We start from the raw sequence: 13,108 nt of genomic DNA, 5'->3' as shown, positions 1-13,108 counted from the left end.
AAGGCAACTCAAGTTGCAGGAGTGGGTATGAAAATCCTCCTCATTTTACTCACTGGGGTGCGGGGCGGGGGTTTCTCCCCTGACTTGGGGAAAACCGAAATGTGTGTTCAGCGCGCACTTTTTTTCCTTCTAGTTTGGCCCAGGCGATCATAAGTTTGGAAACTTTCCAAGGAGAGGGAAGCAGTAACAATTTTCTCGCATTTGAGACTAATTTACTAAATTACTCCCCATTATCTATTTTTCTTCAAGCTTACATTTTCTCCCTGTGTTTTTTTGTTTTGTTTTGTTTTAGTAGAAAAATCCCAAGTTGGCTGGCATCAGGCTATCAGCCTCCTGGGTCATCTCCTTTTTGACACATTCATGTGGAGAGTTGAGTCACTGACCCACCTTATTAATTAAAGGTTCTTTTGAAAGAGGGTGTGAAGATTAAGGATGAAGTCACTTCTGTGTGATTCTAAATCTTAACAGTTCTAGAGCACAATAGTCTAGGGGTTAAGCTCGTGAAATCCCATTTTTACGTAGTTGCCAGGATTCCAGAGAATACATCAGTTGTCCTATTTCAGCATGTAGCCTAAGTATACACAATGACTTGATATTTTTACGGTTTGCCAGCGAGGGATATAAATAGTAGCCTCTAACGTAGAAGGCCAGCAGGAAGCGTCATTCTGAGAAAATTGATAAGAGCATTACTGATGAATTGTCCAGGATCCACAGTCGCCTGTAGAAGTAAGTGCGGACCAGATGTCTGCTGTTGTGCGGTGGGACTGGTCTCTGGGGGTGGGGTGGGGGGGGCATGAGGGGCTGGGCGGATGCCGGTCAAACCCGGCTTTCTCCGAAGCTACTGTCCTCACGAAAGCCCTCTGCAGACCCAGCTGGTTCCACACTGACCTCCTTCCGGTTCTGCATGGGTGGAGGGGCCTGAGGCATCACAGAGCATGTGTGGAGTGACTTAACCCTCATTCTGCAGGGAGGGGCCCGACCAGCATCCGTGCTAGCAGCCGTTTTGGCTGCCTGGTTTGAGTAAAAGCTGCCTCCCTTAGGTTCTTAAAAGTGGCCCTTTGGGGGCGCCTGGAGTGCTCAGTCGATGAAGCGTCCAACTTCGGCTCGGGTCATGATGTGGCGGTCTGTGAGTTCGAGCCCCGCGTCGGGCTCTGTGAGCCCGACAGCTCGGAGCCTGGAGCCTGCTTTGGATTCTGGGTCTCCCTCTCTCTCTGCCCCTCCCCCGTTCACACTCTGTGTCTCGCTCTCAAAAATAAACATTAAAACAAAAGTGGCCCTTTGAATTATAGGCAATGCTAATAACGCACATACATGCTATCCACACTGTCCTTTTGGCCGCAGAGACCAGTTTTCTCTCTTAAATGCCCTGGCTCTTAGAGGAGTGTGGTTGCTTAGAGGATTAGCCCTTGGCCTTGTGTCTTCATATTTTATCCGTGGCTGGGTGAGGCCCAGAGGCAAGCCCATCTCATTTCCAGAGCACACAAGAGCACTAAACTATTACGTGGCTCTTGGGATCCCAAAGCACCTGACAGCCTGGAACGGGTGAAATGAACCTAACGTGGATTACAATAGGGATAAAGTATAAAGTCAGATTCCCATGTTAAATGAAAACACAAGTAATGCCGTCCACGTTCACAGTTGGGAGAAAAGCAATACAATAAATGCATATTGTGGGGAGGGGGGGAAGCTTTGGTTCCCTCCAGCTTATGAAGTCAGCTCCCAGGGGATGTTGGGTTGTGTCCATACAAACGGTGTCCAGGCATGAAGACAATGGTCGTGTCACACCTGGGTGGATGTAGCTAGGGGTGGCAGGAGTAAACACTCCAGAGGCACCTAGCGGACGTGGCCAATCTCAAGGCCACAGAGTAGAAGGTATTAAGAAACCCTGAGAAACTGCCCCGAAAAGAGGTGAACCTTCTACAGTGTGTGGTACTACAAGGGGATTAAGAACAAGCAGATGATAGCAAGAAAGGTCAGTCTGGTGGCTCAGTCCGCAGGGCGTGCGACTCTTGATCTGCGGGGTCGTGAGTTTGAGCCCTGTGATGGGGGTAGAGTTTACTTAAATAAACAGAAAACAACATATATATTTAAAAAGGAAAGGTAAACTCGAGTCGTGTCAAGGAAGGAGGAGGCATTTGTGAGAAGCAAAGGGGCCTGCCTGAGGCCGTAGCATCTTCCGGGTGAATTGCTCTGTCAGTTGTCATGGAGAATACTTGGATTTAAACACGGAGGCCTTCTTCCTCCTTATGATTTCAAGCGTCTAAGATATGGATGGGACGATGTCTAGAATGTTAAAGAATGGTAGGGGCATGCAGTCTGTTAAGTGTCCGACTTTGGCTCAGGTCACGATCTCACGGTTCGTGGGTTCGAGCCCTGCCTTAGACTCTGTGCTGACAGCTCAGAGCCTGGAGCCCTCTTCGGATTCTGTGTCTTCCTCCCTCTCCGCCCCTCTGCCACTTGCACCGTGTCCCTCTCTCTCTCCCACCCAAAAATAAATAAATGTTAAAAAAAAATAAAAAAAAAAAAAGAATGTCAGAAACAAGGAATTCCACACTCACTAGGAACCAAAGAAACCGAGCGTGTTTGCACTGTGACACTTCTGTTTCATGGCGTGTGGCGTGGGAACTTCCCACTCCCGAAGTTCCAAAAAATGATACAAAATGCTTATACACCGAATAAATCTTTAATGGTTCTCCAAAAGCAAGGATGGGGAGGCTCGGACCACCGTAGTTCCTAACAATTCCCAGAAAGATGGTTATCGGGTAGGGCTGGATAGGGAGGAAGCTGTGGGAGTCTCCACCACAGCCACCAGGCATAGGACAGGGACGGGAGCCTGCTGGCCAGCCCAGGGCAACGTGGTCCCGTGACCACCCGCTGCCGAAAGATGGGGAAGGGCAGGAGCGCGGAGGCGCGGGGTGAGGTGAAGATTTGAGGGAGGTCAGGATGAATCTGGGAGGGATGCGTGGCTGGTCTGTAAAGGCAGCAGAGGCGGCCTGTGGGAGGCCGGAGTATTCTGCCTGAACTCCGGGGAATCGTTTTGCCTCAGGAATGCGGCGGGACACGGCTGCACTCTCCAGTGAGCACAAGGGCACGGGCTTCGCGGTGCTCTGGGCTTCTGCCCAGTGCCACTAACAGTGGCTACGCCTTGCGGAGCTCTTCCTCCGTCCGTGATGCAAATGTAAAGTTACTGCGCTGTATTAGCGTTCCCCAGAGAAACGGAAGCACGGGATAGGAGGATATTTATACATAGAGATATACGGAGGGAGACTGAGATTTATTATGCGTAATTGCCTCATGCAATTATGGGGGCTGACAAGTCCCACAATCTGTTTGCAAAATGGAGGCCCAGAGAAGTCAAGCCAATTGTATGACTCAGTCCAAGTCTGAAGGCTGGAGGACCAGGTGAGCCAGTGGTGTTTACCCAGTGAGATGTGCTGTCCCAGCCCTGGCAGTCAGGCAGAGGGGGAATTCTCCCTTCCTCCACCTTTTTGTTCTATTCACACCCTTGCCGGATCGGACGAGGCCCACCACGCTGGGGAGGGCATCGGCCTCTCTCGGTCCTCTGATTCAAATGCTAACCGTGCCCCGAAATGTCCTCACAGACACGCCCAGAAACACGCTCGATCTGGGCATCCCGTGGCCAGCCAAGCTGACACATGAAAGTAACCATCACACCTGCCCAAGCTCACTGAGCCGGCAGGCGGGGGCAGGGATGTGATGTCCGAAAGCCCTGCCGCTAACCACAGTGTACCCCCGCCTTAACTAGAGGTGCCTCGCAAGGCAGAACTCAGAGAGGAAGGGGAAGAAGCACAGTAAGTATTTTGTCCCCTTCGTTTGGGCCTGATTGCCTCGTGTCTCATGTTGGGTCTGTTCATGTTGGTTTTTCTGCTGCAGAGTGAGCACTTAAAACCCACGTCGGGTCGCGTCGCTCGCCCTCAGTAGACCCTCCCGTTAATAAATAATAACGGCCAGACTCCCTTGCCTGGAACTTGAGGCGCTCATCATTTTAGCGGACACCAAATTTGCAGACACCCCTCCTTTCTTCACCTGTGAGTTCCGAACCGGGGGCTGCAACCACAAGGGAGCGTGGTGCGAACTTGACAGAGACTAGCCACGCGCTGTATGTGCACGTGTGGCTGTGGCTCGGTGAACATTTAACCTTATGTAGGTTTCTGCTCACGGTGTAGAATGGGTCTTCCTGTAGGACACAGTCAAAGCCGTACGAAGCCACAGCTTTGTACCACTGACGTCTGCTGTTTTCCCTGGAGCCCCGGTGTCCCATGAGGAAGCTTTCAGGGACCCATGGGAGGCCGGGGGAGGGGAAGAGGCAGCTGCTGGTAGTCAGCGCCCTGCTCCTCTTTCTCTTGGTTTCGGGCTTTTCTGCCCGTCCTTACTCTGTGAAGATATCCTCCCTCCCCCCGACCTGGGTGTTCTTCTCCCTTTGAATTTCTACTGCGTGTACCTGCCCGGCCTCAGCCACGTGCTGTCTTGCACTATTTGTCTTTCCTCCGGCGGAAACAGGTGGTCGCCATTCAAGTAGCATTATTCGAAGTAAGTTCTGATACAAGAACATTAGAACAAAGTTTTCAGGACAACCGTTTTGCAGATCAAAATGCATCTGTTCCGTATTACTGGTGTCCCTCGGTCTTTCAATCCAAAAGTTAGTTTTTGTGGTGTATGCCTAAAACACATGCACTCTTGTAAGTCGATCACGTCTCAATTTAAAAAATAAATTTTGGGGCGCCTGGGTGGCGCAGTTGGTTAAGCGTCCGACTTCAGCCAGGTCACGATCTCGCGGTCCGTGAGTTCGAGCCCCGCGTCAGGCTCTGGGCTGATGGCTCAGAACCTGGAGCCTGTTTCCGATTCTGTGTCTCCCTCTCTCTCTGCCCCTCCCCCGTTCATGCTCTGTCTCTCTCTGTCCCAAAAATAAATAAACGTTGAAAAAAATTAAAAAAAAAATAAAAAATAAATTTTGTTTTGAAAACATAAAGATAAAACTCTGTCCTCTGAAATTGTACCCTTTAAGGACAGCTAAGAACAACTTGAGTAACCTGACCGGGCTCTGAAAATGCAAAACAAAATGGTCCTAGTTTTTTTAGACCAGAGAGTTGCAACTTTTGCTAGGTTATCCCACAGTTACTAGCTTTTAAAAAAATGGGTCCATCCATCCATTTATCTTCTCATCCACCCATCAGTCCTGAGAGAGAGAGAGAGAGAGAGAGAGAGAGAGCATATACTAAAGTCATTTAAAACATTAAACATTAGTAAAGGTTAATATCTCATTTTTGGAAAAATAAATATCAAAAGAATTTCCAATATTGTTCTTGTATCGCAGAGGATAATATTGTAAATATCCTTGGCATTAAGACCCCACTTATGACCACAGCTCTGTGTGAGGGGCTCAGAGGCTGTGGGGTAATAGCTCTTTGTACACTTGATGAACTGATTGGGAGCCTTTTTTTTTTTTTTTTTAAGTTTATTTATTTTTGACAAAGAGCAGGGGATGGGCAGACAGAGAGAGAATCCCAGGCAAGCTCTGCATCGTCAGTGTGGAGCCCGATGTGGGGCTCAGACCCACAGACTGTGAGATCATGATCTGAGTCAAAATCAAGAGTCAGGCTTAACAGACTGAGCCACCCAAGCGCCCCAGAAATCTCTTTTTTAAATTTTATGAAAGGTGTATTTTAGGACCTCAGCTCAAAGCTCTTAGATGTCTCTGAATTTTAAAGATACATCCACATCCTTAAATTTATTCTTCCCCCTATCTCTTTTCACCAGCCTGGAATCGAGTAGGTGATACAGCAGTATTGATATTTTCCAGTTCTGAACTATTTTGCACACGTCTACTATATTGGCATGGAGCCTGGGTTTCCTAAGGTGTCTAAAGACTCGCCTCTTAGAAAAGCGGGCAGGAGAGTCACAGGTTGGCTTGCGTGCCTTCCAGCGGTCAGGGAAAGCTTACCCTGCACACCACCCAGCAAAGTCTAACGACACAGGAAGCTGGGCTCCGAACCCACGAGGACCTGTGCTTATTCCAGGAACCAGACACCCCTGTATGGGATATAAGACCCCCTTTTAAAGGCAGTAAGTCCTCTGAGGGCTGGTGTTCAAATAGGCTTTGGGGAAACCATCACCTGTTAAAGTTTTTGTGGGGAACATCTCTGGATCAGTCTTTTAAGGAATACCATCTGGCCTCTGAACTTAGAGCTTCTTTAAAATTACTACTGACCCCGAAGTCATTCTAGTTTGCTATTTTCCGCTTTGGGTTCCGGCTTGAATGAATCCTGTCCAATATTTTTACGGTGTTTATTTGTAAGATTCACCAATTGCTACCATTCACTATGTCTTGGGCTTCCAATGGAATAAAAACATTATTTAAAAAATTAAAAAAAAAATTTTAATGTTTATTTTTGAGAGAGAGAGGGAGACAGAGCGCTAGATGGGGAGGGGCAGAGAGAGGGAGATGCAGTGTCCGAAGCAGGCTTCAGGCTCCAGGCTCTGAGCTGTCAGCACCGAGCCCCACACAGGGCCAGAACCCACGAACCATGAGATCACGTCCTGAGCCAAAGTTGGATGCTTAACCAATTGAGCCACCCAGGCGCCCCTAAAAATATTATTTTAAAAGGTACGCTTCTGAACTTCTTATCCCCTTTTATGAATGTTTCCTAATGAATCCTCATTAAGCCATTAAAGTAAGTATGATAATTTATTATTACGTATTTGTTTTTCTATAAAATGAGAACAGCTTGTCTGTAATGGTCACAGAAGCTTCCAGAACATCTGCTTTGAAGTTAACTTCCAAAGGCCTCGTGTGGAACAATCTGTTCTCCGCGTACGGGACTCAATCATTGCTCGAGTCCCTGAGAAGTGATGGCAGGAAATCAACTCCTGCTGGTTCGATTTGCACTATTTTTAAGCCATTTTATTTTTGGCAGTAGATACTCTGTTTCTTGACACATACTAGTTACTTAGAAGAATTCCACCAATATTCCATGTCTATACTAAGACTAAAGGTTAAGTCGGGAAGAGATACCCAGAGTAAATTCGAAGAGAGCAGCCACAAAAACACGGGAGTTGTGAATGTTTGAGGCGTCCCGAATTTTGAATCTTTGAGGTGTTCTTGTGATTTGAGGCGCTCCTGAGATGAGTCAGAGGATCGGAAAGCCAAGTTGGAGTAATCTTGCATCCGCCGAGCTTTTGTTGTGTGATTCACTGTAGGAGCATCTCGCTTCCCGCCAATTTCACATGCGGGTTTCCGGTTAACTTTTATTTTATTTATTTATTTATTTTTAAATTTTTTAACATTTATTCATTTTCGAGAGACAGAGAGAGACAGAGCATGAGTGGGGAAGGTACGGAGAGAGAGGATGACACAGAATCTGAAGCAGGCTCCAGGCTCTGTGCTGTCAGCACAGAGCCGGATGCGGGGCTTGAACTCCGAGTGGCGAGATCGTGACCTGAGCGGAAGTCAGATGCTCAACCGACTGAGCCACCCAGGCGCCCCTCTGGTTAGCTTTTAAAAATACAGATGGGATCCAAGCCAGTCTTCTGGTTTCTTGCCGCATAGACTCAGCTTCGCTAGTCAAGGTGTGGTCTGAGCTCCAGCGCTGAGAACCTGACACAGAGGCTTCTAGAAACACAGAATCTCAGGCCCAGCCCAGAATTAGAATTAGTTTCCATATCTGTAAGGCGAGAATACCTGACTTACCTCACTTCACTGAATTATCCTGCTGATGAAGAGGAGAGAATTATGGAAGAACTTTGGAAGTTAAGGCTGAAACACCAAACAAAGGCTTAGGTGTAATTGAGTGCCCACAGGCGTGAAGACATACCCGAGCTGAATGCTTAGAAACGGAGAGCAGAATGGTGGCTGTCAGGGGCCGCGGGTGGGATAGGCAGGAAGAGTCTGGAAACAGGACACGCACTCCAGCTCTGAGATGCATGAGGTCTGAGGATCTGATATAAATCACGATGACTACAGACGATGACAGTGTAGAGCTGAAATTGGCTGTGACAGGAGAGCTTACAGGGTCTCCCCAAACAAAAGGGAAACGTGTGAGGTGAAGGATATGATAACTCATTGGGGGGTCCTCTCCCAACGTGCACATACATCACATCATCACATCCTGCACTTCACGTCATGGTTTTGCCAGTGACGCCTCAATACGACGGGAGGAGAAGGAAGAAAAAGGGCATAGTGTATAGAGTATCAGGCGACTGTGTTAGCATGTTAAGGTGGCCACCACAAAGCACCACAGCCCAGCAGCTTAAACCGCAGGCACTTATTTTTCTTAGTTCTGGACACTGGAAGTTCGAGGTCAAGGTTGGTTTCTCCTTGGGGGCACCCGGGTGGCTCAGTCGGTTGAATACCTGACTTAGGCACAGGTCATGATTTCACGGCTTGTGGGTTCGAGCCCGGTGTCAGGCTCTGTGCTGACAGCTCAGAGCCTGGAGCCTGCTTCGGTTTCTGTGTCTCCCTCTCTCTCTGCCTCTGCAAAGAGCCTGCCTCCTCTCTGAGGTACGGGGGGTTAGGGCTTCCACACATACATCTTGAAAGGACACAATTCAGCCCATGAGTGACTCATGTAACTTAGCATAGTAAGTAGTTGGTGGAGTTTTTATAAAGCAAAAGTACCTCCTTCATGGTTTATCCACTCCACAAATGCGGCCAATTGTTAGGGTTTCCAGTGCTTTCCAACAGTCAGTCACTTCAGAAATGCAGGCACCATTAAACTGACAATGGCGAACCAAGGCACATCACCCCTGGTAAGTGGGAATTGACTCCAATGCACCTCAAATAGATAAAGATGGGTCTACGGTATTTTTCAAGTTATAAAAATATAAAAGGAACATAGTATAGAAGTATAGAAAGAAAACTTTAAAGTTTCCACTTCTGGAACCCTCTTGCACTGTTGGTGGGAATGCAAATTGGTGCAGCTGCTCTGGAAAGCAGTGTGGAGGTTCCTCAGAAAATTAAAAATAGACCTACGCTATGACCCAGCAATAGCACTGCTAGGAATTTACCCAAGGGATACAGGAGTACTGATGCATAGGGGCACTTGTACCCCAATGTTTATAGTAGCACTTTCAACAATAGCCAAATTGTGGAAAGAGCCTAAATGTCCATCAACTGATGAATGGATAAAGAAATTGTGGTTTATATACACAATGGGATACTACGTGGCAATGAGAAAGAATGAAATATGGCCTTTTGTAGCAACGTGGATGGAACCGGAGAGTGTGATGCTAAGTGAAATAAGCCATACAGAGAAAGACAGATACCATATGGTTTCACTCTTATGTGGATCTTGAGAAACTTAACAGAATCCCATGGGGGAGGGGAAGGAAAAAAAAAAAAAAAAGAGGTTAGAGTGGGAGAGAGCCAAAGCATAAGAGACTGTTAAAAACTGAGAACAAACTGAGGGTTGATGGGGGTGGGAGGGAGGGGAGGGTGGGTGACGGGTACTGAGGAGGGCACCTTTTGGGATGAGCACTGGGTGTTGTATGGAAACCAATTTGACAATAAATTTCATATATTGAAAAATAAATAAATAAAAAAAGTTTCCACTTCTCCCATCTGATCCTCATCAGATGACCAGTGGTAAGCAGTTCAGTAGGATGTATTTTTCCATGTTAAAAATGCCTGCAGGGGCGCCTCGGTGGCTCAGTTAAGCGCCCAACTCTTGATTTTGGCTCATGGTCTTGTAGTCGGTGGGATTGAGCCCCACACTGGGCTCTGTGCAGACAATGTGGAGTCTGCTTGGGATCCATTCTCTCTCTCTCTCTGATCCTCTCCTGCTGTCTCTCTCTTAAAATAAATAGACTTGGAAAAATAATAATAATAATAATAATAATAATGCCTGTATATGAGAACTGACACTAAGGCACATGCAAATATGGGAGTCCACATGGAGGTATTTTCACACGTACCTCACTTTTATCAGAAATCCTTCATAATATCTCAGCTTCGTGATATCTTTCAGTGGAGGTAGATTTAACGGCTCAACGTTATATGTCATCAACACATCTCAGTGGGAGGAGGGGTGCATAATGCACCTTCCTCTTGCTGGTGACAGCAGGAAGTCCCAGCGCCCGACGTCTTTCTTGAGCAGACCTCGCTCGTTGGCCACCTGACGGCTCTCCCCGGTGCGCTGTCCTCTTGCCTCCCTCACAACAGAGAGCTTAGGAACAAGACAGATGTCCACTTTCCTAGACTCCCTTGCAGCGAAGGAAGGAGATGTGACCCCCATTTTTCAGCAAGATATAAGGGAAGTCAGCTGTGGCTTCCAACAAAGATCTCTCTCTCCTGACAGAAGGAAAGGTGTCCACAACGCTCTTCTCTGCCGTGACATAAAGTCACGTGGGGCCACCGAGCCCATGGGGGAGGGCCAGGAAACAGCAAGGGTGCTCCTCCACCCAGAAGAAGAAGAGCTCCCCAGGAATTGGACCACGTTGACATCAGGGACTTTCAGTCATCAAAATACACCACAGGCTGGAAGATCTCTACCAGTGCCTATAACCAACCCGAGAGTCATGATCAGATTATACTAAAAACTCCTACCAATCCGTACGTAAAGGGGCACACTTCACCACAGAGGATATCCAAAGGGCTATAAGCATATGAACAAGAGCCCAACGTTCTTGGTTATCAACAAAATGCAAATCAAAACCACAGTGAGATCCCATCCACCCACCAGAAGGCCTAAAATCAAAAGGCTGAAAATACCAAGTGTTGACAAAGATATCGAGCAAGCGGAATGTTCAGATGCTGTTGGTAGGAATGCAAGTTGACATAATGAATTCAAAAACTATTTGTCAGTATCTCCTAAGGATGGACATATCCGCAGATCTCAGGGGCATCTTCCCGCCGTTCTGGTCACTGCCACCTCAAAGAGGCATCATAGAGGGGACAGTGCCGTGGGCAGGAGCAGCGGACCCCGCACCCTCAAGATCTCTTCCTCACCTCCACTGTCCCTACTCATCATTTGCTTGGTGTCCCCCTGGCCTGGCGAGAGGCGGCAGACACGGCCTCTGGGTAGGAGACCACCACCCAGAGCCTCAGTCTCACGGCAGAGCCGGACTTGCCGTGTGTCTCTGTCCCTGCTGTCTTGTTGTCTTTCCATCCTGGTGTTTGTAACAACCGTCAAAGGAACGCCAATCTAGCAGCTACGAGACGCAAGCAAATATAGAGCCGCAGAATGCAGCGATCAAACAGCCGCAGCAGCCACAGCAGCCACAGCGGGGCAGACCGGAATGGCCCTTCTCGAAGTGAAAGCGGTCCGAGGACAGCAGTCCCGATGAAGGAAGGGTGCACGCGTACATGCACAGCCTCGCCCAACTATGAGGAGACAGCCGGGGAAACCTGGGATCCAAACATTCTGCAGGACACCTGGCCCGCCTGGCTCTTCAAAAAAGCGAATGTTTTTAGAAGGAAAAGAAGAAGCAGGGACTGCTTCAGATTACAACCAGCCTAACCAAGTGCAACGTGTGAACTTTACATAGAAAAAAAGTTACGGAAGACCTACCGGGAAATTCTAAGTATCGGTGACTTTGCAGAATACTTATCAGGTATTAGGTGTGATAAAGGTATTACACAGAACAATTTCCTTATTCTTCAGACATACATATTTAAACCTGTGGGAGTAAAATATCATGATGTCTGCAAGTCCCTTCAAAAAACAACTGGTGAGGTTACCTTTCACCACTTACTGGTAACAAACATAGTTTTTACCAGTTAACAAATTGGTAAAAGGTATATACACGTGTTTGCTGTACTCTTTTTTCAAGTTTTTTGTAGATTTAAATTTTTTTCAGAAGAATTTCAGGAAAAGAATCTCTAAGTAATGAAAAATAAAACTTAGTTTTATTATTGTTTTTAATGTTTATTTATTTTTGAGAGAGAGGAGAGAGGGTGCAAATGGGGAGGGGCAGAGAGAGAGAGACACAGAATCCGAAGCAGGCTCCAGGCTCCGAGCTGTCCGCACGGAGCCCCGATGCAGGGCTTGAACTCACGGACTGCGAGATCATGACCTGAGCTGAAGTTGGACGCCTAACCAGCTGAGCTACACAGGCACCCCTAAAACTTAGTTTTAAATATAAATTTGATGCTAAGGGGCGCCTGGGTGGCTCAGTCAGTTAAGGGTCCGACTTCAGGTCAGGTCATAATCTTGCGGCCCGTGAGTTCGAGCCCCGCGGCGGGCTCTGTGCTGACAGCTCAGAGCCTGGAGCCCGCTTCGGATTCTGTGTCTCCCTCTCTCTACCCCTCCCCTGCTCATGCTCTGTCTCTGTCTCTCTCCTTCAAAAATAAATAAACATTAAAAAAATTTTTTTAATTTGATGTTAAAACAATAGGGACCATAACACCCTGCTCCAGAAATGTGTCACGTGGCAAAAATCTATGGTTTTGTTTTACATTCTGAACATTTACTGCAGCGAAACGCAGAGAAATAGGATATGAAGCCGCAAAACCCAGAGAAATAAAGACATGGCCGATAGCTTTGATAAAGACCCAGGGAGAGAGTGAGCACAGATCCCAAATGCACAGAGAGACACAGACATGCTTTCACACGAAGTGGGAACAGCGCCCACAGAATGCCATCCTCTTGGAAAACAGCCACTAAACGGGTTGAAAAAGTGGAAGCAGAATCATTCGGTCAGGAGCTCAAGCACCAGCCCTGGCTCTTACTAGCTACAGGACACTGGGTAAGTTTCCCTTGTAACTATCCAGGTTCCCACTTCCTTATCAAAAGTGATGATTAAAATACAAAGATGCATCGGATGCAAAGAGAATTACGTTCAACACTTAGCAAAGTGCCTGGCCGCTCTTATTATGATCACAGACACACTTCACAAGTTTTTGGGGGGTGCCTGAGAACTTAAATAATCATCTCAGGGCGCCTGGGTGGCTCAGTTGGTTAAGTGTCCGACTCTTGATTTTGGTTCAGGCCGTGATCCCAGGGTCACGGGATCCAGCCCCGCATCAGGCTCCCAGTGGGGTGTGGAGCCTGCTTAAGATTCTCTCTCTCTCCCTCTGCCCTTCTCCCCTGCTCATGCTCTCTCTCTCTCTTTAAAATGAAAAAAAAAAAAATTAAATAAAGGTCATACTGAA

The sequence above is a fragment of the Puma concolor genome, chromosome D4, assembly GCF_028749965.1.
Source record: "Puma concolor isolate L17-30 chromosome D4, mPumCon1.1.hap2, whole genome shotgun sequence".
In the NCBI taxonomy this organism is placed as follows: domain Eukaryota; kingdom Metazoa; phylum Chordata; class Mammalia; order Carnivora; family Felidae; genus Puma; species Puma concolor.
The sequence above is the reverse complement of the archived record's forward strand: the minus strand, read 5'-3'. Positions refer to the sequence as shown.